Source organism: Lycorma delicatula, chromosome 12, assembly GCF_047948215.1.
Source record: "Lycorma delicatula isolate Av1 chromosome 12, ASM4794821v1, whole genome shotgun sequence".
NCBI lineage: Eukaryota > Metazoa > Arthropoda > Insecta > Hemiptera > Fulgoridae > Lycorma > Lycorma delicatula.
The window spans coordinates 10,809,184-10,836,414 of record NC_134466.1 but is presented as its reverse complement, the minus strand read 5'-3'; the positions used below and the strand labels follow the sequence as shown (position 1 = coordinate 10,836,414).

The 27,231-nt window shown below is 31.9% G+C and overlaps 1 protein-coding gene across 1 annotated transcript in view; it reads left to right on the top strand.

Moving 5' to 3' along the window:
* Positions 1–27,231, top strand: part of LOC142333352 (uncharacterized) — a 388,438-nt gene that overhangs the window by 28,401 nt on the left and 332,806 nt on the right. Inside the window, exon 2 of the mRNA XM_075380375.1 lies at positions 24,713–24,786. The gene's annotated coding sequence lies outside the window, so the exon portion shown is untranslated. The remainder of the gene's footprint in view (positions 1–24,712; positions 24,787–27,231) is intronic.

Here is a 27,231-nt window from a genome sequence, read left to right as displayed (position 1 = left end):
TGTCTTTAAACTCAAATAGGCCTCCCCACCTACCGGCTATATACCGGCAAGGCAGGTCGGCCTACCGGTTAGCTCTTTTTGAGAGTTCTTTATCAATATTGGCCCCTTGGGGACCCAAAAGGGCAATACTAATACACCACATTATTACACCACGCCAGACCCAGTTCGCCGCGACGCGGTACCGGGTCCCTTCAGTATTCAGTGTGCTCTTGCCTGACTGTTACCCGTGGAGTCCTTGGTGGCTCATCAGTGCCAACACACCGCAGCATGCTGGATCTCACCAGCAGGGCTGTCCACCCAGTCCTATTCTAGCCATCACCTTGTCTTCTCTCATCGGAGTATTTCTGTAGAACGACTTGTCTAACAAAACTAGCAAAATTATTCCAGTTTGACTCGCTTCTTAGCATGTATTCTATTGTTGTCTCTGGAGTTATATCTGTGAGTGCCTTACTATGTCTAAGTGTGTCGCACCTATTGCACTCAAAAAAGGTGTGCTCAGCATCATCTATCTCGTTGCAGTAGTTGCAAATTGGTTCTTCTCTCTTGCCTATTTTGTGCAGGTAGTTATTGAAGGAACCATGTCCTGTAAAAAAAACAAGTATTACCTAATTAAAATTAATCCAACGTATGGTATATTTGGCAAAAATATTTTGGTGATTACAAAATACGAGTACGAGGATACTCTTAATTTAATAACTCTATTCGTATCTGAACGTAGAGTTGAGTTAGAGTTGTTGAATGTGAAGGTGGCATTTAACTTGGTTTAGTAAATAATCTACTTTTTCTGTGGATTAAAGTGGTCTGAATTAAGTTAGCTAAATTCAGATAGAAAGTGCTGTGGTTGTTGAATCGGTGATTAAACTGTGAATTCAGAATAATGATTACACCTTCTACATAAAACTTCTTGTTCAGTTCTGTGCAGTAAGACCGACTTTTCTTTATTTTATTTTGTATAATTTTTTGCCCAAGAAGTCTACAAAAAAAATTAAATGAGAAAACTAAAAGTATGTTCCGTTTTTAATAAAAAAATATATTTTCTGTTTATAAAATAAATAAATTATTATAACAGTTAAGTTGATGAAATAATTAAAAATAACTAGTAGTCCCTACGGACAAGCATGAAGTGTAAACTCAATCAATCATCACTGTTACGCACTGCATAAGCTCGTATGAAAAATACGCCAATAAGAAGTCAACAAACCTCAAATTGAAGTTTTATTGTCTGCTGTCGACCTTGAATTAAGCGGAACTGAAGAACACATCATCCAGTCTTTTTCAAATTTTCACATACACTACTTCAGCAAGTTAAAATTTCAGTTAACTTGATCTTATAGTTTTGGAAATTATCCAGCCAAAATTTTATACAAAAAATTACATGTTATCCCAAGAGTAAGATCTGTGCTAGATCTTAAATATGTAAATGTTTGTGAACCTGGCAACTAAATAAAGATTGAACCGATTTTCATAAAACTTCATCAAATGATCTGTTTAAATCAAAAAATAAATGAATATTTAATTAATTCAAAAATAATAATGGTAGACTAAAAGCATAATAGTATTTTTAAATCCTAAAAATTTTAAACAACTGTATATACTCATTTCTTACGGAAGGCAGAGATTTAGTGCAGTAAAAATACAATGAAAAAGTAAATACTATTAATTTAAAGCCGATGTTATTTTTATTTGACATATTTTATTTTTCTCTTATTAATATACGGCTGAAAAGCATAGGTCTATGTAGGTTTGTGATAGAGTTTTCATAAAATAATATTTCTTTTTTTTTAATTATGCAAAACTGGACTAAAAAATAAAAAAAAGGTAAAATGATCAAAAATGTAACATTTTACCATGTCATTCGCGTAAAATATATTTATACTGGGTTTTTTTTTTGTGGATATAAATTATTTATTAGAATAGCTTTAAAAAAAAATATTTCCAGCTATTTTTACTTCCTTGTACGAAGTAAAGGTGGTATTGTGTTTCGCAAAAAATTTCAGATTTCAACGGAAATATCCATTATGACCATCCTTGAATCCATTTTGAATACTTTCGGCGTGACGTCTGTATGTATGTATCTCGCATAATTCAAAAACTATTAGCAGTAGGATGTTGAAATTTTGTATTTAGGTCTGTTGTCACATCTAGTTGTACACCTCCCCTTTTGATTGCAATCGACTGGACCAAAATCCAAAAAATTTGGATTTTTTATTTTTCTTAGCAACAGTAATAAGCCCTCATTGGGAGATCTTCAATGATATATCATAAGTGGTAGTTATTTTCATTGGTTTCAGAATTATAGACAAATAAAATTTTAATTAATGAAATATTTGGATCTTAGGGGAAGGTGTAACGGGTCGAATCAGATTTCATCTCCTCTTTTCTTTTTTTAAATTTTGTTTTTTTTAATTTAATATATTGATTTATTAATGATTATTACCTCTGATTGTAAAAACATTTTTACGATAAATAATAATTCAATAATTACAATAAAAAAAATATATGAAAAAATATCAGAAGTTATTACTGAAATAAAATTTTATGTAATTTTATTTAAAAAAAAATCTACGTATTTAATTTCATAGGCGAACAAGGAAGTTATGTGGTGTCAACATGAGATTTTTTTAAAATTTTTTTGAGGCTTCTTTAAGCTTCATACGTTCTTTTTGCATGCAGTTAGAATGAGGTTCTTTCTATTTATTCTAGAATTTTTGAACTTTTATATTTTTACCGTTCTATTGGTAATCAATTTGACGGTTACATAACTTGATTGATTACGCAATCGATTCAATCATCAATCTGATCTTTCCGCCATAGCTCACGGTCCTCTGCCATTCGAATCAATGTGCCTAACGTTTCTCCAATCGCCTTTTCACTTTGTTCCTTCGACTTTTCCTTTTACGACTAGTTTCTCAAGATTTTCACCGGAAAATCTTGATTTTTCCGAAAAAGCGGAGGATGCGCCGGAAGCATATTACGGTCAATCTGCTCTGCATACCTAGCTCGTTTAAAATCGAGTCGTTCGACTTCTCTTCCGTGCATGCTACGGGGAACATTCTTCTGTAAGCCCACGTTTCGAATGCGTCAATTCTCCTCAGGTTTTCCACGTTGATGGTCCAGGTCTCTGAACCTTATATGATTACTGGGAAGACCTGAAGCAGTCTTAGATTCCTCGTGATTGCCCTATTCTTCCAAAAAGCAGTCAACTTTATAATTATCTCCTTCGTTCAGATAATTCTCCTTTGTATTTAGGCCGACGAGCCAGTATCTTTATCTATTGTGGATTCTAAATGTACTAACGTCCAATTTTTAGATATCACTCTGCGCATTACTCACTGTAAGATCGTTGGCTCTGTCTATGATCATAATTTTGTTTTTCGGTGTTTAATTTCAGTCTTAGTTCCTCACTTTCTTGCTGAACACGCTTGATGATATCCTTCATTTCAACTTCAGAGCTTGCATGCTGGGTCTTATCGTCACCAATCAATTGAATGGTTCCTGCACAATTTTTCCTTCTACCTGTCCCTCCAATATTAAAGCGATTATTCCAGGATACCTTAATATGTGACCTATAAATCCATGTCTCTTTTTTAACTATATTTTTCTAAATATAATTTAGCTTCTTCTTCATCGATTTGCCGCAACATCTCTTCATTTGTCACTTTATCCACTCATCTGATTTTTAACATTCTCCTATAGCACCACATTTCAAAAGCTTTTTTTCTCAGGTACTCCGATCGTCCAAGTTTCACTTCCATATAAAGCGACGCTCCAAACATATACTTTCAAAAACGTTTTCCTGATGTTTAAATTAATTTTTTATGTTAGCAAATTATATATTTGACTGAAAGCTCGTTTCGCCTGTGCTATTCGGCATTTTATATCGCTCCTGCTTCGTCCATCTTTAGTAATTCTACTTCCCAAATAACAAAATTCTTCTACCTCCATAATCTTTTCTCCTCCTATTTTCACATTCAGTGGTCCATCTTTGTTATTTCTAATACATTTCATTACTTTTCTTTTGTTCTTGTTTACTTTCATGCGATAGTTCTTGCGTAGGACTTCAACCATGCCGTTCATTGTTTCTTCTAAATCCTTTTTACTCTCGGCTAGAATTACTATATCATCAGCAAATCGTAGCACCTTTATCTTTTCACCTTGTACTGTTACTCCGAATCTAAATTGTTCTTTAACATCATTAACTGCTAGTTCCATGTAAAGATTAAAACGTAACGGAGATAGGGAACATCCTTGTCGGACTCCCTTTCTTATTACAGCTTCTTTCTTATGTTCTTCAATTATTACTGTTGCTGTTTGGTTCCTGTCAATGTTAGCAATCGTTCTTCTATCTCTGTATTTGAACCCTATTTTTTTTTTAAATGCTGAACATTTTATTCCAGTGTACGTTATCGAATGCCTTTTTTAGGTCTATAAATGCCAAGTATGTTAGTTTGTTTTTCCTTAATCTTCCTTTTACTATTAATCTGAGGCCTAAAATTGCTTCCTTTGTCCCTATACTTTTTCTGAAACCAAATTGGTCTTTTCCTAACACTTGTTCCACTCTCCTCTCAATTCTTCTGTACAGAATTGTAGTTAAGATTTTTGATGCATAAGTAGTTAAGCTAATTGTTTTGTATTCTTCATTTATATGTAATACATATCTCATTTATAGAAGTAATACAATTTTTATAATTATTCGATGCTTAATAAATTAAATCGGGTCAGTAAGAGTTTGGTAACAATTTTTTTCTTTTTTTTTTCTTATTATATGGGACGTTTAAACCTTTTTATTGTCTATTATTGTATATCTATTGTCTGTTACAAATATATTTAACTTTTATTTTTTTTAAGTAATAACAAATTTTGATTATAGAAATGTAGTATCGTACCTTTTTTTTATATCAGTATTGTTCTGTAAAAATCAGTTTTATTTATATTACTGAAATTTTTGTTTTTTGAGCGGAAGAAATGATATCTGCGAGACTCGTACCGTATGGTTAACAAATTCATAGTAATTTTTTTGGATAACATATACTGTTTTTTTTTACAGACTGGTGTATATATACGCGTATGTATCGGTCTGTACAAATGAGATAAATTTTGTTGTTTCATATATTGAGGTGTACTCAAACATATCCATATCGTATGTATATAAATAAGAATGTTCAAACTGTTATTTAAAAAAAAAAAAAAAAGAAAAAAAATTTTTTTTTTTTTTTTAATTTTCAGGAAACGTGTTTTCTTAATGATATATACGAAAACGGTAATAAAAAAACAAATTTACAAGAAAAATTTAGCTTCTTCATTCTTAAGAACGAATAAGTCGGATAAAATTTATTAAATTTTAATGCGTAAGATGGCTGAACTACTAAAACAAATACGAAAATTTGTTAAATATTTAAGGTATTAATTATTCTTTCATTTCACACCTACTCTCTTTTAGTAATTAGATTTTAAAAATTAATTTACTATAAAATAAAATACAGTACTAAAAACAAAACAAAGGAAAAAGAAAACTCGATTTTAAGTATTTACGAAGTATTCTAAGGAACAATAAGAGGAACCGTATCGTATATCTTTATCTTTCTTACTCATTCACCCTTTCTTTTTTTCACACGCATACCGTGTTTTCTCTTCTTTGTCACAGATTTTTATTTCTCTTACTTGAAATGTTTGTTTTCTTTTCTTGTTTTTCGGTTGAGCAATCCTAGATGTTTGACACATCGACACTGGGAAATTCCCTTGATACCTCTATATACAGTTAGTTGTCTGTGGTACTTAATGTATATATATATATATATATATATATATTTCTTCACGCTGTCTTTTAGCACTTAGGATAGATTTACACCTTTATGCTGTCTAAAATTCCTTAATGATTACTGTTTGCTTTTTATCTAGTTTACCATTTAACTCTTCTCTTTTATTTTATTTCTTCTCATATTTCCTTTATAATTTGATACAACTTTTGTTTATTTATTATATAAAATTTATTTTTTCTTCTCAGATTTCAACTTTTTTTTACTTTATTTATTTATAAAGAAATTCATATTTTATTTCAACCTGTACTGTTATAAAATATCTTAAGTTCGGTTTGTTAATTACCGATATATCTTATTAAAGGATTTTTCTTACGCTAAATTATTAAAATTGTGGTTTGTAATTTATTTATTTATGAAGAACTATAGATTAATATTAATTAGAATTATTGAATCCTTTTTTTTTATTTTTTTTCCAAAAAATTTGCGTAATAGCAATTATGGAATTACGTAATTATTATTAATTATGTACACATACGAGGTGTGTTCAAAATGTAACGACAATCTTTGTTACTTGGAAAGAATTTTATTTATTCGTCTACATTAATGTTATCCCTTTCAGAATAGTCAATATCAAATACTTTTATGCCAGGGTTTTTTTTTCCAAACCCCGAAACACCTTTGAAACTCGATCTTTGGAATAGTGTTTAGCTCTTTCAGCTCTTTGCTTTTAATCTCATCTATGCTTGTAAAATAACGGCCCTTTAAGGTTCTCTTTATTTTTGGGAATAGAAAAAACTCACACGGGGCATATCTGACGAATATGGTGGCTGGTGTATCATTATAGTGTTGTTTTTGGTTAAAAATTGACAAAAAAGCAATTAAGTGTGAGCAGGTGCAAAAGCCATGAATTGTTTCGCCACAAATCCGAGCGTTTTTTTCGGATTGTTTCACGCAAATGGCGTTTAACTTGTAGGTAATACTCCTTATCGATCGTTTCAACTTGTAAAAGAACTAATGATGCACTATGTGTTGAAGAACACGGTGAGCATAACCTTCACATTCGACCATATTTGTCGAGCTTTTTACGGTCTTGGTGATCCAGAATACCTCCACTGGGACGATTGAGCCTTAGTTTGGACATCATATCCGTAAACCCATGTTTCATCACCTGTTATGACACGTTTCAGTAGTTCTGCATCGTTGTTGAATTCATTTAGCTACTCCTAAGTAACTTCCATTCGCCGTTGTTTTTGTTCGAAATTCAACAATTTTGGAACAAATTTTGCTGTTACACGTTTCATACCCAAAACATCCGAAAAGATTTCATGGCGTGGTCCAGTTGTTATTGCAACATCATCAGCGACTTCTCTGATTGTAATTCGGCGATCATTCATAATCATTTCTTTCACTTTTTCTACGTTTTCATCGGTTGTTGATGTGTTGGGCCGTCCGGAGCGCTCGTCATCTTCAATGTCTTCACGACCTTCTTGGAAACGCTTATACCACTCGTAAACCTTTGCTTTACTTATAGCAGACTCACCAAAATCAATATTTAAATTTTTTTTAATATTGCTACACTTTATTCCATTCTTATAGCAAAATTTAATATAAATTCTCTGATCCATTATTTATACAAATAATAAAACGCCGATCGTACCAAAACATGTGTTATCCTTTTGACAGCTGACAACAGACTAAATATCCAATACGGCTAAAAATGTACAGATACTTTTCAGACATGTTTACCAATGCAACAAAAAAAAAAATTTCCGAAAATCGGACAAATACAACCCGCAAAATTTCAAAATTCTCGTTACTTTTTGAACACACATCGTGTGTGTGTGTGTGTATGTGTATGTGTATATTTATTTATTTATAAAGAGTTATGTTTTTATGATTATTGGAATAAATTGGGATAGAAGATTACACTCAAACTAGTAACATATCTAAAACTATATGGTTATTTCCATTATTATACAGTCATCGTCAGTAGATAATTTGGAATATATATATATGCACACACAAACGCACACATACACATATATATATGTGTGTGTATGTATCAGAAAATAAAGAAAACTAAATTATTTAGCAAATAAACACTATTTAACGTATCTTTGTAAACATTGCAAAAATTTACTAAATGCTATAAACATGAAATATTTTTAACAACGATTTAAAATTGAAACAAACATAAACAACTTCTAGCTTTAGGCAATTCCAAAATAAAGGGTAAATGTATCTTAATTAACATGAAATTAGTAAAATCTATGATTGCTCATGACGACCTAATTTTTATGTTCGCCTAATATCTCCTCGCTCTCTCCGTTCATAATCAGTCACAGTTTGTATCGTTAGTCTTAATATTAATTATTAACGTATTTTTTCGTTATCATAATTAAAACATAAACGTAAAAAATCTAGAATCACGATATCGCTAAAATATTGTTTATAAACAAATTATATAAATCTAAAACTAGGTGGCTATTTAAAGTTTGCTTGATAAATTTTTTACCATGAAAAATAAATAAACGGAAAAATGTAAATGAAGAAAGAATAAATTGGAATAATAACGCTCCAAATTTTTTTCCAAGAAAAGAACTATTTTACTTAACCCAAAAGGCTATTTCGATTTTTATACCATCATCAGCAAACATTATGGAAAACGTATACATAAAGGAATATGAACTTAAAATAAAAACAAAGAAATAATACTGTTGGTTTATAAATTAATTTTTTTTTTTTTATACTAAAGATTTCTCTTTTTTTAGTATTTTCTTTCCTGATCTTCCAATAGGACTTCATTTTATCCCTTTGTTTGTTTCTTCTTTCTTCTAACCAATCGTTATTGGTTTCTTTTATTCTTTTTCTCTTGAAAACTCGCGAAATCTTTAACGACCTTTTTTGAATGTTCTTTCTTTTATTATTTCTTCTGAATAAACAGTTTTTTTCTAAGTTTTTTGAATCGATAATGTCCATAGATTTTCGTTCTTTTTGTTTTAAAGGTTGTTGAACATTTGTTTTATGAGCATTATTTTTAGCGAAATATTTATGTTTGTTGAAATTTTAAATGAAATCTTTTATAAACTGTACTTGTGAACCTTAAAAAAAACAATTGAATTTCCTACTCAGATTCCTACCATGATCTTTTGTACAGTCATTATATAACGTTGGATCACATAAAAATTTATCTCAATAACATGAATTAATCTACTCCTATGAACAAAATTTTATGAAATTTTTCTCATTTATTTCGTTATTTCTTCAAAAAGATTTTTAATAAATTTAACATTCAAAATATGCGATTTGTTAGTGGTCTTGAATTATTCAATAATAATTTCTGTTTTCCTATACTGATAATAGTACATTATGCAACGAGCCTGTAATTGTAGCCATTAATATACGAGTGGGAAGTAAGTTTTGGTACGAGCCTTGGCGAGTGTTATAAAATTCGGAAGAGTGCATTAATGGTCATTACAGAACGTATTCCTTCTACGGTTGAGAAAATACTGGGATTATTTATTTAAATCAATGATAGGAAACATTTTTCACGGAATATTTTTTAAAAAATCATTAAACAATACATTTCTGTGGCAATAAAAAATAAGTTCTACATTTTCTTAAATATCGATCTCTGTTAAAGACATTTTTTCTTCAGAATCCGACATAATTAACAAAAGTGTAATATAGAAACTTTTAGTGCCTATCGGTGTACATTCGGATTAACCTCTTGCTTGGTAATTAATAAATCAGATTAAAATTAAAATAAAAAATTACTTTCTAGAAGATTAATTTAAAACAAATTTTCTATTTATGCATGATTAAAAAAAAAAGCATGGGGCGCATTATAATATTAAAGTCTTGTAGGAGAGGGCGCTGTACGCCTTTCTTTTTAGTGATACATAAATAGAAAATTAAAAAAAAATAATTTTCTTTAAGACAAAACTTTTTTTTACTTTTTAGTACGAATTGTGTTTTTTCGTTGGTTTTTGTTTTTTTTCTATTGAACAAAACATGTTTAAAAAAACTTTTTGTAAAATTTCACCATTTTATGACGTTGGGAACAAGTTTAATTGAGACTGCAAGATTTGAGGGCACGACAATTAAATAAAACCACGAAAAAATCCCTTTCGTCACGCCAAAAGGCGGAGTTAGATTTCACCGGTGCTAAGTAGGGGATAAAAAAGATTTCCACTGTAAGTTAAGAAAAACTTCAAATTTACTCAATATCACAATGATTGAATGTGAAAAAAATATTTCACATGTTTAGCATACAAGCTCATCTTCGTACAATTCCAGCAACATTTTGGTCATCCCTTGCCGTAAGGGTTGGTCATATCAAAAATTATTTCAAACAAAAGTTGTAATGTTTAGAGAAGTAACGACCACTTAAAACCGATTTGATACTGTGCCTACTAAGGCAGGTATGATTTTTTTTGTCTTCGAAACCCAATTCTTTCCACCCCCTGGGCCATTGGTTGGTGATAACAAAAATCCTTTCTCAGTTCCGTTTTAGGCTCTTATTGAAAGAATAGTATGAAATTTAAACGAATTCGATATTTTACTTAATAAGAAAGTTATAACGATATTTTTTATTCGAAAAAGCCCCCCATTTCCCCCCCCCCCCCCGTTGTTCGATTTTGTTCATTAACGAACTCGACAGAGATTTTGGGTCGTTATATTTTATGCATCAATTTGAGAGTAATTATCGAAAATTTACGTCAGTTATGCTGTCCACAAGAAAGTGAAATTTATATATATATATAATCTTTTGAACTGACGGTGGTTTTGGGGTCTGGGGGATATGAAACGCGAAGATATGTTGAAGTTTACCGGAAGTCGAATCATGATACCTATACAATAGGTAGCTTTCTTATGAAATCTACCTAAAAGCAAATGATAGATTAAAGAATACCCTCTTTTGATTGGTCAGTGGTTGAAAAGAGTAGGCTTTTGATCGATTGAACACCTTTATCATAATGAAAGTGTATTTCATAATGACCCTCATTATGATATAGGTTCCAGCTGCGTAATTCAAACGTTATAATACAACCATAGAAAAAATAATTTTCATGTGCCTAATTCCTACTTATTAGTAAATTTTTTTTTAAATTTTCGTATAACAATTAACTATGTTTGCGATCAGTTACCAGGCGTGTGTTGAGTATATTCTATTACCCTGGTCCTCTATATTTATAATGTTTCTGTATTCTAGTTTTACTTAGTAAGGTAGCAGTTAATGATGTTAAAGAATAATTTAGATCCGGAGTAACATTTCAAGGTGAAAAGATAAAGATGCTACGATTTGCTTATGATATAGTAATTCAAGCCGAGAGTAAAAAGGATTTAGAACAAACAATGAACGGCATGGATGAAGTCCTACGCAAGAACTACCGCATGAAAATAAACAAGAACAAAACAAAAGTAATGCAGGAGAAATATGACGGACCTCTGAATGTGAAAATAGGAAGAGAAAAGATTATACAGGTAGAAGAATTTTTTTATTTGGGAAGTAGAATTACTAAAGATGGGCGAAGCAGGAGCGATTCAAAATGCCGAATAGCACAGGCGAAACGAGATTTCAGTCAAAAATATAATTTGCTTACATAAGAATTAATTTAAACATCAGGAAAACATTTTTGAAAGTATATGTTTTGTGCATCGCTTTATATGGAAGTGAAACTTGGACGATCGGAGTACCTGAGAAGAAAAGATTAGAAGCTTTTGAAATGTGGTGCTGTAGGAGAATTTTAAAAATCTAATGGGTGGATAAAGTGACAAATGAAAAGGTGTTGCGGCAAAAGATGAAGAAAGAAGCTTTTGGAAAAATATAATTAAAAGAAGAGACAGACTTATAGGCCACATATTAAGGCCTCCTGGAATAGTCGCTTTAATATTGGAGGGGCAGGTAGAAGGAAGAAATTGTGTAGGCAGGCAACGTTTGGAATAAGTAAAATAAATTGTTAGGGATGTAGGATGTAGGGGGTACATCGAAATGAAACTACTAGCACAAATAGGGAATCTTGGAGAGCTGCATCAAACCAGTCAAATGACTAAAGACACAAAAAAAAATTATAGGAATTCTGTTATTGTGATTTCTCTTTTTCTTCAGATGACATTACGTAATGAATGTGAATTAAATGTGATCTTGTACAGTCTCAGGTCCCGGCTTGACACCTGCATCCTTACTGACTTACATAATTGCTCCTGCAGCTCGTTGGGATTTGTTCAGCCTCTTCTCCCGTACGGTTCTTTGAGCTAAGGATGATGAGGAGCGTAGAAGGGACTTCTAGCGGAGAGCGTTGGATAGTCTCAGCTGTGAGGACTGTTACGCCTTGGTATGCTAGCTCCGATGATCAGTTAGGGACTTCGTACATCATGACGTGTACCTCTATGACAGTTCCCTGTTGTGATGAAGATCTTCAGAACCCATCATCCACTAGAGAGGAGTTAACACTAGAGTTCCGGTGGGGGTTCCTCTTGGGGACCCCTCATTTATGGCGTAAGGGCAGATAAGACCGAGACCCGGCCTTCAGCGTGGGGATAAAGGTTGCAGCTTAGTTGGATCCGGAATCTCCTCGCTGAGGGTTAGAGGCTGGTACAAGAAAAAATATCCAACCGGCGGGCTGGCCTGTCTTGCCTTTCGTACTGCTGGTGGGCGGGAAGCCCCGTTATAGTTAAAGGACACTCCCCTGGTCTGAGTTATACTTAGCTATCGGTCCAGCTCAGAGAAGGGGAAAAACCACCAAAGAACACGGGTACCCATGAGATAGTTTTCAAATCCGTATAAAAGTAACTACCTTTACTAGGATTTGAACCGTAGAAATGGACTTCGAAATCAGTCGATTTGCGACGCTCACCACTAGACCTAGGTCGGTTACTGTGATCAACGATTATTACAAAAGCTTATTATGAAATGTTATATATGTTGAGCCGAGCTATTTGAAATGTTAAGAGTACCTGTCAAAAAGATACTTCAATTATTGAACGAAAACGCATGGTTTCATCCTGCAGCAATGTCATGTTGTTAACTCCGAGTTAATGATAATTAACTACTTATACTAAGGGCTTGTTAAAAATAATTCTTCCTCATTCATAAAATGTTTATTTGAATAAAAGATATGACAGATAAACTTGGGGGGGATAAAATACATAGAAATATTACGGAAAAATAGCGCTTACATTTCTTTCGACTGCTGCCTCCATTTCGGAAATAAGCTTTGATGTGTAATTTTCAACCGCAACTTCATAGCAGGTTTAACATTTTCTGAATCGGTTGAAATATTCCCCTAAAACAAATACCAATTTAAAAGGGGGAAACGGAAATAATTCTGAACTCACAAATCAGGAATTTAGGCGGTTGAGACGTTACAGTCCACCCCATTTTAGTCATAACCTCTTAATTATTCGTTGCGAAGAACGGTGCATTTTTACGTTGTGACAGAATCCTAATTCGTGGAATGCGACTGTTATACTTTTTGATAGCTTTTTTAAACTTCTTTAATGATCTCTCAAAATGAACACTATATATTGTGGATCTTTATTCTAGGAAATCAGTCAAAATGAGAATCACGACATATCCCAAAAGGTTGTAACCATTTTTTTCCTTGAAGGCCTAGTTGTTTTCACTTTTTTTTTTTGCTGACGAGAAGAAAGACGGCGCCATTCTATTTGGGTGCATTTCGATTCTGAATCGTACGGAAATAATCAGGTTTAATCTCCTTTCACAAAATTAGAAAAAAACACCTCGTCTTCTCGCTTATAACAACCCAGGTGTTTCCCTACACACTTGTTCCATTTGCCCACTTTGTTCACGGGTTACGTGTTTTCAGTCTTACATCTCATTAAAGCGCCAGAGATCTTTTATAGATCTTTGGAGATTAAAATCCCTCTTTTTTTTCCAAGAATTCAGTGTTTGCTTTTTGATTTTTATTTGTCATTCATGTTATTTATTATTTTATATCTTTTGTCAGTAAGAAAAATAAAGATTCTACTCGTTAGTAAATATATTATAGTACATCTCACTGCAATTTAAAGTGTCCATTGGATTGTACATTCATTAAAACAGTTGAAATGATTTTTGACTGCCAAGAGATTTACAAAAGATTTTTTTTTTTTTTGTCTTCAGTCATTTGACTGGTTTTATGCAGCTCTCCAAGATTCCCTAACTACTGCTAGTCGTTTCATTTCGGTGTACCCCCCACATCCTGCATCGCTAACAATTTGTTTTACATATTCCAAACGTGGCCACCCTACACAATTTTTTCCTTCTACCTGTCCTTCCAATATTAAAGCGACTATTCCAGGATGCCTTAGTATGTGGTCTATAAGTCTGTCTCTTCTTTTAACTATATTTTTCCAAAAGCTTCTTTCTTCATCTTTTGCCGCAACCCCTTTTCATTTGTCACTTTATCCACCCATCTGGTTTTTAACATTCTCCTATAGCATCGCATTTCCAAAGCTTCTAATCTTTTCTTCTCAGATACACCGATCGTCCAAGTTTCACTTCTATATAAAGCGACACTCTAAACATACACTTTCAAAAATCTTTTCCTGACGTTTAAATTAATTTTTGATGTTAAAAAATTATATTTCTTACTGAAGGCTCGTTGAGCTTGTGCTATTCGGCATTTTATATCGCTCCTGCTTCGTCCATCTTTAGTAATCCTACTTCCCAAATAACATAATTCTATTTGGGTGCATTTCGATTCTGAATCCTTTCACAAAAGGAGATTAAACCTGATAATCAGGTTTCATAACCTCCATAATCTTTTCTCCTCCTATTTTCACATTCAGCGGTCCATCTTTGTTATTTCTACTACATTTCATTACTTTTCTTTTGTTCTTCTTTATTTTCATGCGATAGTTTTTGCGTAGGACTTCATCTATGCCGTTCATTGTTTCTTCTAACTCCTTTTTACTCTCGGCTAGAATTACTATATCATCAGCAAATCGTAGCATCTTTATCTTTTCACCTTGTACTATTACTCCGAATCTAAATTGTTCTTTAACATCATTAACTGCTAGTTCCATGTAAAGATTAAAAAGTAACGGAGAAAGGGAACATCCTTGTCGGACTCCCTTTCTTATTACGGCTTCTTTCTTATGTTCTTCAACTGTTACTGTTGCTGTATGGTTACTGTACATGTTAGCAATTGTTCTTCTATCTCTGTATTTGAACCCTAATTTTTTTTAAATGCTGAACATTTTATTCCAGTCTACGTTATCGAATGCCTTTTCTAGGTCTATATACGCCAAGTATGTTACTTTGTTTTTCTTTAATCTTCCTTCTACTATTAATCTGAGGCCTAAAATTGCTTCCCTTGTCCCTATACTTTTCCTGAAACCAAATTGGTCTTCTCCTAACACTTCTTCCACTCTCCTCTCAATTCTTCTGTATAGAATTCTAGTTAAGATTTTTGATGCATGACTAGTAAACTAATTGTTTTGTATTCTTCACATTTATCTGCCCCTGCTTTCTTTGGTATCATGACTATAACACTTTTTTTGAAGTCTGATGGAAATTCCCCTTTTTCATAAATATTACACACCAGTTTGTATAATCTATCAATCGCTTCCTCACCTGCACTGCGCAGTAATTCTACAGGTATTCCGTCTATTACAAAAGATAGGAGCTGTCAACCAGTTGAATAATCGATATATCTATTAATGATCTTTTAGTTCTTTTTCAAATTACCAAATGGGATACCAAATTGTCATTTACTTGGAATAAAAATACCAGAAGTTATTTTTTTCTATTAAAACAGAATTCATTGTTTAATTAATAAAACGCGAGTAATGTAGGAGACACATCAGGTCACATGTCTTGGCAGGTAGATAAACAGTGAGAGCGTTGCAGCTGGTTCCATTAAGATAAACGAATAATACACTGTCTCCCCAGTCGTCTGCTATATTGTATCCAATCTTCAAGCACACTAGCATAAATTTACTTTTATGGTGAATTTACTCTTTATTTCTCTGCCATATTTAATCCAGATCATAAATATTATATATCTCAATAAAATTATTAATTGTAAAAAAAAAGTATAATTTCTTAATAATAAAAATTGAGAATATTTAGTTAAAATAAAAAAAACCTAAGTTACATGTTCGTAAAACTAATTTATTTTGTATATTAATTAATTGTTCAATATCTGTGGTGAACTACCTACAGTACCGTTAATTTTTTGACATAAGTTTTTATATCTTTATAATTTGTAGTGAAATCTTTAGTGTAAAATTAACGATTTAAATGATATATATTTGTTATGAGATATACGAATAGTGTAAGTTACGAAAAGTAACATTAGAGTGAGAGAGATTGAGTAGGTAGAGAAAGTGGATACCGTTTTTTTTTTGTGATGGTTAGGTTTCAATTAACCACACATCTAAGAAATGGTCGACCTGAGACTGTACAAGACTACACTTACACTCATACATATCATCCTCTGATATAATACCTGACGGTGATTCCCACAGGCTAAACAGGCAAAAATGAGAGAGCTTGAGATAATATTCTGTCTCTCTCTCTCTCTCTCTCTCTAAGCAGATTAAATTTTTTTTAAAACGTTGACTCATTAAAATAATCACACATTCTTACTGTATACCTGAATTATAATTTCCTCGTTCTCGTAAAATTAAAACAAATCGTTTCTTATGTAATTTTAATGGTTTCTAATATTAGAATTTATTTCATATTAATAGAATTTGTTTTTCTACTTACAATTTGCGAGTAACTTATATAGTTAAATTTATAACAGCATTTCCAGGCTATACAGTACTTAAAATAATTTTCTGTTCATAATTTTACACTTATAATTTATTTCTTCTATACATTCCACACGTAACTAACGCACAGTATAAGATATTTTTCACACTAAGTAGAATTCTTAGGGTAGCTTACACCTATTGAATGAATGAAAGATAAACGTGTCCCGTCCTAACACGCACGTTTAAATCTTACTGCACTAATTTTGCCACATGAGTATATCAATAGGCTTGCACTATTCCAAAAGATTCAAAGTGTAATGTGCATGACATAAACTGAAGAAGATTTACTAAACTTCTTAGAAATTTATCGGAACCGCTAGAAGTTCATCTTCATTGCCTTTCTTTTCTTCCAAGTCACTTTCAACTGATTCTTCATCACTGTTCTCCGATTAATTTTCACTACTATCATAACCACCGAGACTTATGATAACTTTGTTGATTGCATCTTCCAAATTCGATCTTTAGTCCTAAATTCATCTTCAAATTTGATCACATTTCTTCAGTATGATTAAAGGTGACCCTTTCAGTACCTTCTGTCGCTAGTTCTCGCTTTCTGGTTAATGTTCTGTCACTGTTGTATTACTAGATCTGATGTATCTTTTAATTTCTACCCAAGATAGCTTCATGGGATTTAATTCGCTTATATAAGAGGAATTCGAATACCGGAATACCCATGTGAGGCCAGTAGTTTAAAAAACTTGTTTTATTTCTCTTTTGGCGGCAACTGTTGTATCAACTGAAATAGGTCAACTATCATCAGTTTTTCATCACATCGAACCCCATTTTGCCTCAAGTAGTTGATCATGTCTCCTTTTAAAGATGACTTAAATGGTATTTTATTTACTTCCTTTACATGGTACTGCGCGTTGTCCATAATGTTCACACTACCTTGTTCTAAATTAGAGATTATTTTCTCTTTTATCCACTTCTGTAAATCTGCAACATTCATTTTTCCGTAGTAATTACCGGATGCACAACCTGCTAGAAATATTTATTCTGTACTTTTAAGAAACCTCTCAGAAGATCCGATATGAACGATGACAAGTCTGTTGGATGTACTGGTATAGTTTTAATGTTCCCAAGACATTTTTACTTTGCCAATATTTTTGAAAATTTAAATTTGTATCAACTGAAGTTAGATCATTAGTCAATTTTCTACTTCTTCCTTGGTGTTTTTTACGGGAAGTACTGAGTTCACTTCCGGTAGTTTCGTGTTGTTCTTGTTGCTTTTAAATGCGTTGAAGGGATCTAATGGATACACCGGTCGCAATAAAAAAAAACTTTATATGGAACTGTGCGCTTCACAGTTTCAGCGGCGTGGTGTTTTGCTGTTGTGCGCATGCGCATATAGGAAGCTACACGCGAGGGAGAGAGAACACTGTCGCTCTCGTAGTGCTGACCCTGGCGTGCTGGTGGAAGGTAAGTTTTTTTTTACTCCACGTGTGCTGTGCTTAAAATCCGGGTACCATATTCTTGAATGTGATAAAGTATAGAATTAGATTATTATCCTACTTGCAGTTATTCTTTTTATTTTTTTTTTCAAAACAGGAAGAATTATTTCATTTTTAAATGAATAGATCAAGCTTGAACTGTAACATTTTTGGTTAACGTTAGTAAAAAATGTCTCATATTGTTCTTTTAGGAATTTATCAATTTTCTGAATAAATTTTCATTTTATATATGTTTGTTTCCTTTTACATTTTTAAACAAAGGCTAAATATTTTCTGGAGCAGCACTCTCATTAATTTTAGCTACGAGCCGCCACTGAGTTAATGAAATTACAGCGTAAACATTAGAAATAAGTAATAAGTGTTTTTTTTAATTCGGTGAAAAATATCATGGAAAATCATGTCTTTCATTAATTTTTACGAATTTATGAGCCATTATCGGGAAACGATTTCCGTCACACGTTAGATCACTTAGTATCACATATAACTGTACCTAAGATACATAATAGAAAATGTAAATATTTTAATATCGTTGGTGGTGGGTTTATAACTGCGGATTCCACACTTCTAGATAATTTTCTCATGATTAATTCATTTACGATTTTTTTTAATACAAATTTTAAGAGATAAAAACGACAATAAATTAAATTTAAATAATTTTTTAGCGTTTATTTCTAACGAGATCAATTTTCCTTTGATTTAAATGTTTTTTTTTTTTAAGGGAATTATTTTTCTTTTGTGAATTATGATCGAACGTTCATTTCAGACAATTTTAGAAAAGAATTAAATCTGAAAAAAATATTTAAAAATTTAAATCGAGTTAAACGATGTAAAGTTCCTTTTATGTTTTTACTGTGAAATTAACGTAAAAAAAAAAACTTAAAAATGAATAAAATAGACTAAACAAATGTTGACAACAACAAAATATAATGTGGTAGTTCATAAATATATAAAGAATAAAGCCTGAAATGAATAATTTTACGTGCGTTAATAAAATAAAACATTGCGTAGAATAATGGAATGTCGAAGGAGAGGGGATGAATTCCCTACGGAAGAGTACAATAAATGAGAGACATCAGGTAACAAATTGTTAAATTATTCAAATAGTAAAACTTTATGCAAGTATGTAACAGCCTGCGTATGCATGTACCTAAATGAAAGCATTATAAGCATGTTCGCTTGTCTGTTGTTAGTCTATCTATTTGCATGTCTACGTTTAAATGTTTGCTGCGGTTTTGTTCCGTAAAGCGTATAAGGTTATAATGCGACAGAAAGGGATAAATGTTAAAGCATGTAGAATCGGAGGGGGGATATTAAAATATAATGGAGGGGGAAGTAGTTAGAGGTTATTTTATTTTACAAGAGTTTTAGTAAATGTTCTCTATATTGCAATTTACAATGCCTTCGGGGGAGTTTATAACTTGACTCGGTAATAAATCTTATAAGCACTTTACGAATATTTACTCGTTCGTACGGTATCTTCTCTCTCTCCTCTACCGCCGATGATGACATATTTTTCAATTTTATAAAAAATATTTAAGTTATTTGCTAATATAGTGGAAATTTTTTTTTTAATTTCTAATTTTGCCGGGTAACAACCGGTCGCCGATCCGTAAGTTCGAAGAATAAACCATACCGATAGCTTGTTAGTAAGTGTAATCCGGTTAAAACCGATTTCAAAAACGAAAAAGATTGCTGCCATGGTTTGAGCTCGTAAAGAATTATTTTTTGGCAGAATTTAATCGGATACATTTATTCTAAAATGTTGACAAAGCTTAGGCGGGTGATACAAAATGAACGGTGAGGGATGGGATATTTTTTGTATGACAACGCACAGCATCATACCTTCGTTAGTCATACGAGTGTCCTAACAAATTTAAATGGCATATTTTTGACCATCCCTTTTATAACACTGATTTGGCACAGTCTGATTTTCTCTGTTCAAAAAATTGAACCAATGAACTCACGGATGGACTTAAAGGACGGATGGTACTTATGGCAGCGCCGTACTTTGAAGTGAGAATAGAAATACAAGTGCTTGAATTTGGGTAGAGAATATGTCGAGAAGTAATAAAAATATGTATGTAACTTTTTTATAAAGTTTTTAAAAATATTTTTTTTATTTAATACTCGATTGGCCGCAACTAGAAGTGCAATGGATTGTTGTATACGGGGTACGGGAAAAAGCCTTAGTGAGCACGCGCATGAGAAGCTACTATTCATTCTAAAAGTGTTTGTCAAGTAAACGCAGTGCTCCGCCTATCAGACTGTCAGTCATTATAAAATCAAATTCGGGTGTAGCGCCGTTATCTTGTTTCCATTACTAGTGTGGTGTTGTGACTTTTTGTATTTAAGGTTAATCTAAAAAATAAGTACTAGTAGTGTTTTTTTTTCAATTTTTGTTTTGTAACTGCGAAACTCTTCAAGTTAGTTTTATCAATTATAATGGAAACAGATTCGAATGTTCGAAAACAAGTTAAACAATTTTTAGCTATGAAAGAGAATTAATTGCTCACGTCATAGTTTGTTGCACAGAAGAGTTTTCTCTTCAAACAGGATGATGATGATTCCATTAACTAAAGCGAAAAATATTTTAGTGTCACAAAAAAAAAAGTGGATGCTATAAAAAAAAGAACTTCGTGCTACTAAAGGTAAATCGTTAACATCCCAAGGAGAAAAAGAATCCGTCCTCATTACCGTAACGCAGACATCGATAGTTTTGATCAGTACGTTATTTCAAATATAATGGAAAATCAGACAAAAGGTTGTTGCAAAAATTAGGGTTAGTCCCTACTATATTTGTCCGTAAGGTATTAGTGCATGACAAGAAAATTAATTTAAGATGTATATATTTACAGAAAATTAGGGAAGTTAGAACGAAGCACATGGGAAAGTATGTTTTAGATGAAACTTGAGTTGATACCATTATAAATTTTCAAAAATGTTGGCAAAGTAAGAATGTCTTGGGAACACTAAAACTATACCAGTTTGTCCAACAGACTTGTCGTTGTTCAATTTGGATCTTCTGAGAGGTTTCTTAAAGGTACAGAATAAATATTTCAAGCAGGTTTTGCTTCCGGTGATTACCACGGAAAAATTAATTTTGCAGATTTACAGACGTAGATTAAAGAGAAAAAATCTCTAATTTAGAACAAGGAAGTGTATGGACAACGCACCGTACCATGTAAAGCAAGTAAATAAAATTCCATTTTGTTTAAAAGGAGACATGATGAACTACTTGAAGCAAAATGGGGTTCGCTGTGATGAGAAACTGATGATAGTTGACCTATTTCAGTTGATACAGCCGTTGCTGCCAAAAGAGAAAGAAAACAAGTTCTTTAAACTACTGGCCTCACATGGGTATTCTGGTATTCGAATTCATCTTATATAAGCGAATTAAATTTCATGAAGCTAGCTTGGGCAAACATTAAAAGACACATCAAATCTAGTAACACCACAGTCACATGTCATTAACCAGAAAGCGATAACTAGCGACAGAAAGTATTGAAATTGTAACACCTCAGGACTGGTCATCATACTGAAGAAATGTAATCAAAATTGAAAATGAGTTTTGGACTAAAGATCGAATTTGGGAAGATGCATTCGATATAAGACATAAGTCTCAGACATAAGACTCGGCGGTTTAGTTACACTCATACATACAACATACAAAATAATACCTGACGGTAATTCCCTGAGGCTAAACCGGAAAAAAAAGTAAAAATTATTTATGGAACCAATTTGGGAACAGTGTAACGTAATGTGATTAATTTTGGAATTACATTAAGTCGTTGGTTTTTTAATAACTTAATTTTTTACATTACTATTAGTAATTTTATCATATTTTTAAATAATTTTTTATTATTATTATTATTATTATTTCGCTGATGAATTAGATTCTACTGACATTAAACGAATTAAAATTACAAGATAGCGTATGTTTTGTTTAATAGGTTTGATTTGAGTATATGTTAATTATGTACGTTGGACTTGTGGTAATGATTCTTAGAAATAAGAATAATCTTGAATTAATGTCACCATCTATGATCATATAGCGAATTATAGAACTAAAACTTTGCGTAGTAAAGACAAAATCAAAGGCAAGCCGTATTTTACTGTAGTAAATTTATGATTTAGCTACTTAAGCGTAATATATTAGGGACATAACGAACTTTGGCGAAGGCGAAATTCTGGAGCCGGCTGTTCTTAACTACGATTGTAGATAAAGGGTTGCTCTCTGTATTCCCATCTACTGACAAAAACTCTCACCGTTACAAATCGAAACAACTATGAGTAGCGTATGAGTTCACGTTCATACGCAAATTTTTTTAGACGCGTATGTGCATAGTTAAACGTTTTAGACCAATCAAATTAAGATTTTTACGTGCAAAAAATAACATCCCAGTTGTAAAAAATAGGAAAAATTCCGTAGTATTGAATGAACTATTTTTCCACCCATTTTTCCGCAGAATTTTCAAAATGGCGTCCAAAGTTTGCGAATAATAGTTTTTTCGTTTTAAAGAAACACTTGACGTTTTAGAAAAAACGTTTTGGAAATGCTTCGTTTACGGGTGTCGGCTGGCAAATAATTTCGCTCTGATTTTTGTGGCTTCGGTAAGATTAAGCCAGATTGTAATTATTAAAAACAAAATTAAGGGAAAATTTTATATGAAATCTGACGTAAAAAATTGAAAAAAAAAGAATGACAATGTTTCGGGTGCTTCATACTTAAACGTTTTGCAGAATAATTTACCAGATCTACTGGAAGATGTTCCTCTGATAAAAAGAAGTAAATAATTTTCTTGCATGAAGGGGCAACTTCACAATTATCTCTAGCAATTTGACAGTACTTTTTTTATAAATAAACGGATTAGACGGGCCGGATCTATCAATTGGTTTTCAAGGTTACCCGACTTAACTCCTCTAGACTTAATCAAATTCTTTATAACTTTTCTGTAAGACTTTTATATGTTTATTCTCCATTTAATAAGTTATTTTATGCCAAACATAAAATAGTGAGGTTTTCGACACTATCTTTTATCTTTGACTTCAAATTTCTTGAAAACTACTAACGGTACAGTTATGGTCAAGTTAGATTTTCTTTTTCAACTCAGATTTCATAAAAAAGGTGAAATTTAGTGTTGATAGATTTACCCCTTAATTTTGGTCCGAAGTATTACAGTCTTTCTTTCTTTTTCCTGTTTAGCCTCCGGTAACTACCGTTTAGATAATTCTTCAGAGGATGAATGAGGATGATATGTATGAGTGTAAATGAAGTGTAGTCTTGTACATTCTCAGTTCGACCGTTCCTGAGATGTGTGGTTAATTGAAACCCAACCACCAAAGAACACCGGTATCCACGATAGTTAAACTATTACAGTCTGGATTAAATTTTTCACCACTCGACACTTCGCTTACGAAGAATTTCCTAACCTTTGTTTACATGAACGTTTTTCTTTAAGAACATTACCTGAAATTTATTTACATTGTTCGTTTATTATCTTATATTTTAAATCTGAATAAAGATTTTTTTTTTCAGTAGTTGACAAAAATTAATTCTTGGAAGTTAAAATATTTGAGATTAAAATTTCTTGCCCCAAGTATATACAAAGTTATTAAATTGTTATATTGTTTAAAAATTGTTTTTATAACTTATAACAATTTTCGACCTCCGTGAATGAGTAGGTAACGTTTCGAAATTTCGTACGGAGGTCCGTCAGGCATGGTATCGTTTCATACGCTACGAATTTCCACCGAGCTAATGACCAGAGTTGTTGTACCCGCTGTTTCATTACAAAAAATCTTTTTTATTTATTTTCTATATATATGTATAAATGAATGTTTGTTTGTTTGTTCCATATGCGTTTCTATACCATTCATCTGATTGCTCTGAAACTTTGGTGAGTTCTTGTAAGCACGCCCGCGAAAGTTTCTGAATTAGTTTGGAACCGCTAGGTGGCTCTGGAGTCGAAATATTTCGAAACCTTGTACTTATGGTCCGATTTGGCTCATATTCAGAATATATATTAATTACGTGAAAAGAAATATAGTTACAAAAACTATACCTGCTAGGTGCAGCTGGTGTCGAGATATTTACGAAACAAACAAATATACAAACAGACTCTCTTCTTCTATATATATATATATATATATATATATAAAAGGTAATGTTCGTTTGTGTGTGCGCTATAGACTAAAAAACTACTGGACCGATTTACACGCGGGTTTTGCAAAATGGTCCGCGTTGTCCGGAAAAGGTTTAATTAAATCTATTGAAATTCTAGGTAGAAAGAAAGTAAGGGGTATTTTGAATCGACTACTGTGTTTAGAGAGTAGTTTGAATTAAATCCGATAGGTAGTGCTGTTTTGACAATTTTATAAAGAGAAAGGTTAAATTTTGTGAAGTTCCGTAATGTTCAGGTTTTTAAGGTTTTATCAAAATTTCAGTTGTGTTCATTTAACCTATATATATATATATATACTCAAATCTATGTAGCAATAGCGAAGCATTTCCGGTTCTGCTAGTGAAAAACAAATATTGGTTTTGAAAATATTTAAAAAATAAATTTCTTTGTTAAAATAATAAATAAATAACAAATTCTTTTTTAAATCGAATGATTTTGTTTTTTTACATTTTATTTTATAAATTTGTAAATCGTCTTACTTATCTTGTTAATTTATCCGCTATGATATTGATTTTACAATTATGTTAATAAGTGCTATTTCTTTTTTCAGAGGTTTTCATTAGAATTATGCGGCTTTGGAATATACAAATTTAGTCTGCATAAAATAAAGTTTAAGCTGTTCAGGTGAGTTCTCCAGTTTTATTATGAATTATGTAATTTTAAACGCTTAGATACACGAATTTAATTTAAAGTTATCTATTAACAGAAGTAATAGCGTTTATTCTTTTATTCACTGACTGTATCATTTTATTTTTGTTACCAATTATATACATATGTTAATAAAATAGTCAAGAAGAGAGCACATACATTCTGACGAAATATAGATTTCTGCGAAAGCGCTCAATGTAGAGAGAAAAAGTAAGTAAAATTTTATTTTTGACAAAATATTTTAATAAATTTTTCCATTTACATTTAAATTTATGTAGCGAAATAATCCGAAATCTTTGCCGATATTCGTAATTTTGGCTCCAGTTTTCTACATTTGTGAGAAAAAGAAAAAAAAACTTTTTAATGTTAAATTTAAACATTTTAAAAGTAAAACGAAACTGATAATAATTGAAATCGCTTTTATGTTCTTTTTAAGCAAAAATACTGTATTATAACTTGAAAAAATTTCAGTTCGATTTATTGATTTTAAAACGACGACTGGATTTTATTAGAACGCTTATTTTTTCTTATTTAATCTGTGTACTTGTACATGTAATTACTATCACATTTTGTATTTATGAATATTTAACAGAAAAATCTACATTGTTTGAGTCATTGGAGTAATGAAATAATTTATTTTTTTTTTAATTAAAAAACTAAATAAGTTTAAAAAATAAATAACTAAACTCTTTAAAAGTTAAAAAATAATAAATCTCAATTTTGTGAATATCAATTTTTTGTAGTTTTTCAAAATTAAAAAAAAACAAACAAATAAGTACCAATTACATTCTATCACTCAATTATGATCGAATTAAAAAAAATAATTGAGTTTAAAAGAAGAATTAAATATTGCTTTTTTTTATATTTAGTGATTTTTTTTTTTTAAGTAAGTTTAATATTTAAAAAAAAAGAAATTATTTAATAGAATCTTTAGATTGATTTTTACTAGAAACACTTTTAGGGTTACAAAAAAAAAACACTGCTCGTAAGGAAATAAATAAAAAAAAACAACTTACATTGCCACAAAGATAAGAAACATGTGTTAATAATAAAAAAAGAACGACAGAGAAGTAACTACTGCTAAATTTCAACTGAAGTTAACTGTGGTGTGGCATTATTTACTGTTTTTTTCTTCTTTTTTTTTGTAATATTAAGTTGGCTGAATTTATTTTGGTTTTAAATTTCACATGAACATTTTTTTTTAAGTGCAGAGTTTGATAAAAGTTAAAAATTAATGCTGATAAAACTTCGATTAAAAAGAAAAATTTTAATTCTAGGTCAGTCATACATAAACCGGACTTTGTTTTTAACATTTATTAGAATATACAGAGTGAATCAAAGAAACGGGAATTTTTTAAAAATTCAATAACGTTAATGAAACATTTTTTTTAGAAAATGATTTTATTTCATGTAATTGTACAAATGTTGCCATTTTAGGATACATACATTTTAGTTTATTTTTTAAAGATGACCTCCTCTTCTACGTAAACACTCACGAAGTCTCTTCGTTAAATTGTTCATGGTTTGACGTAACATCTCAACTGGAATTTCCGCAATTACTTCTCGGATCTTTGCCTTCAGTTCTTCCGTTGTAGGTCTACTGTGGAACACTTTGCTTTTAAGGTGATTCCACAAAAAGTAATCGCAAGCTGAGAGATCAGGCGATCTGGGAGGCCATCTAATGTCACCATTTCGTGAAATGACACGTTGTCCAAACAATCGGCGTATAGCTGCCATCGACATTCGTGCAGTATGTGACGTTGCTCCGTCTCGTTGAAACCAGGCTGTGTTAAGAATCGGTGGAAATCTCTTTTGTTGCTCCACAATAAAGGTTTCAAGCATTGCTACGTAACGAGCCGACGTCACTGTAATCGCAAGACCGTTGTCATCCTCAAAAAAATAAGGGCCTATAACACCGTAAGATGACGTAGCACACCACACGGTCACTTTCTGGCTGTGCAACGGACGCTGGTGTAGCTGCGTAGGATTTTCTTGTGCCCAGTATCTGAAATTTTGCTCGTTAACAAATCAACTGAGGTGGAAATGCGCTTCGTCTGACATCCACAGTTCGTGAACAGACTCTTCGTTATCATTTATCTTCTGAAGCATTACATTACAGAATTGTGCTCTCGCACAACTGCATCGTTCGGTTTCAGTTCCTGGACGATCTGCAACTTACGGATGGATGGAATTGCAAGTCCTTCACTAACATTCTTCGAACACGTGAACTATGCGATTGTAAAGATGCTGAGAGACGACGGATTGACCGATGTGGACTTCGTGTGACAGCATCTTGTAAAGCTTGAACATTCTGTGGTGTACGGACGGTTCGCTCACGGCCCGGAGGTTTCTTTTTCATTGCCGAACCGGTTTCCTCAAAATTAGATATCCATGTTTTAATCGCATGTGCTGATGGAACAC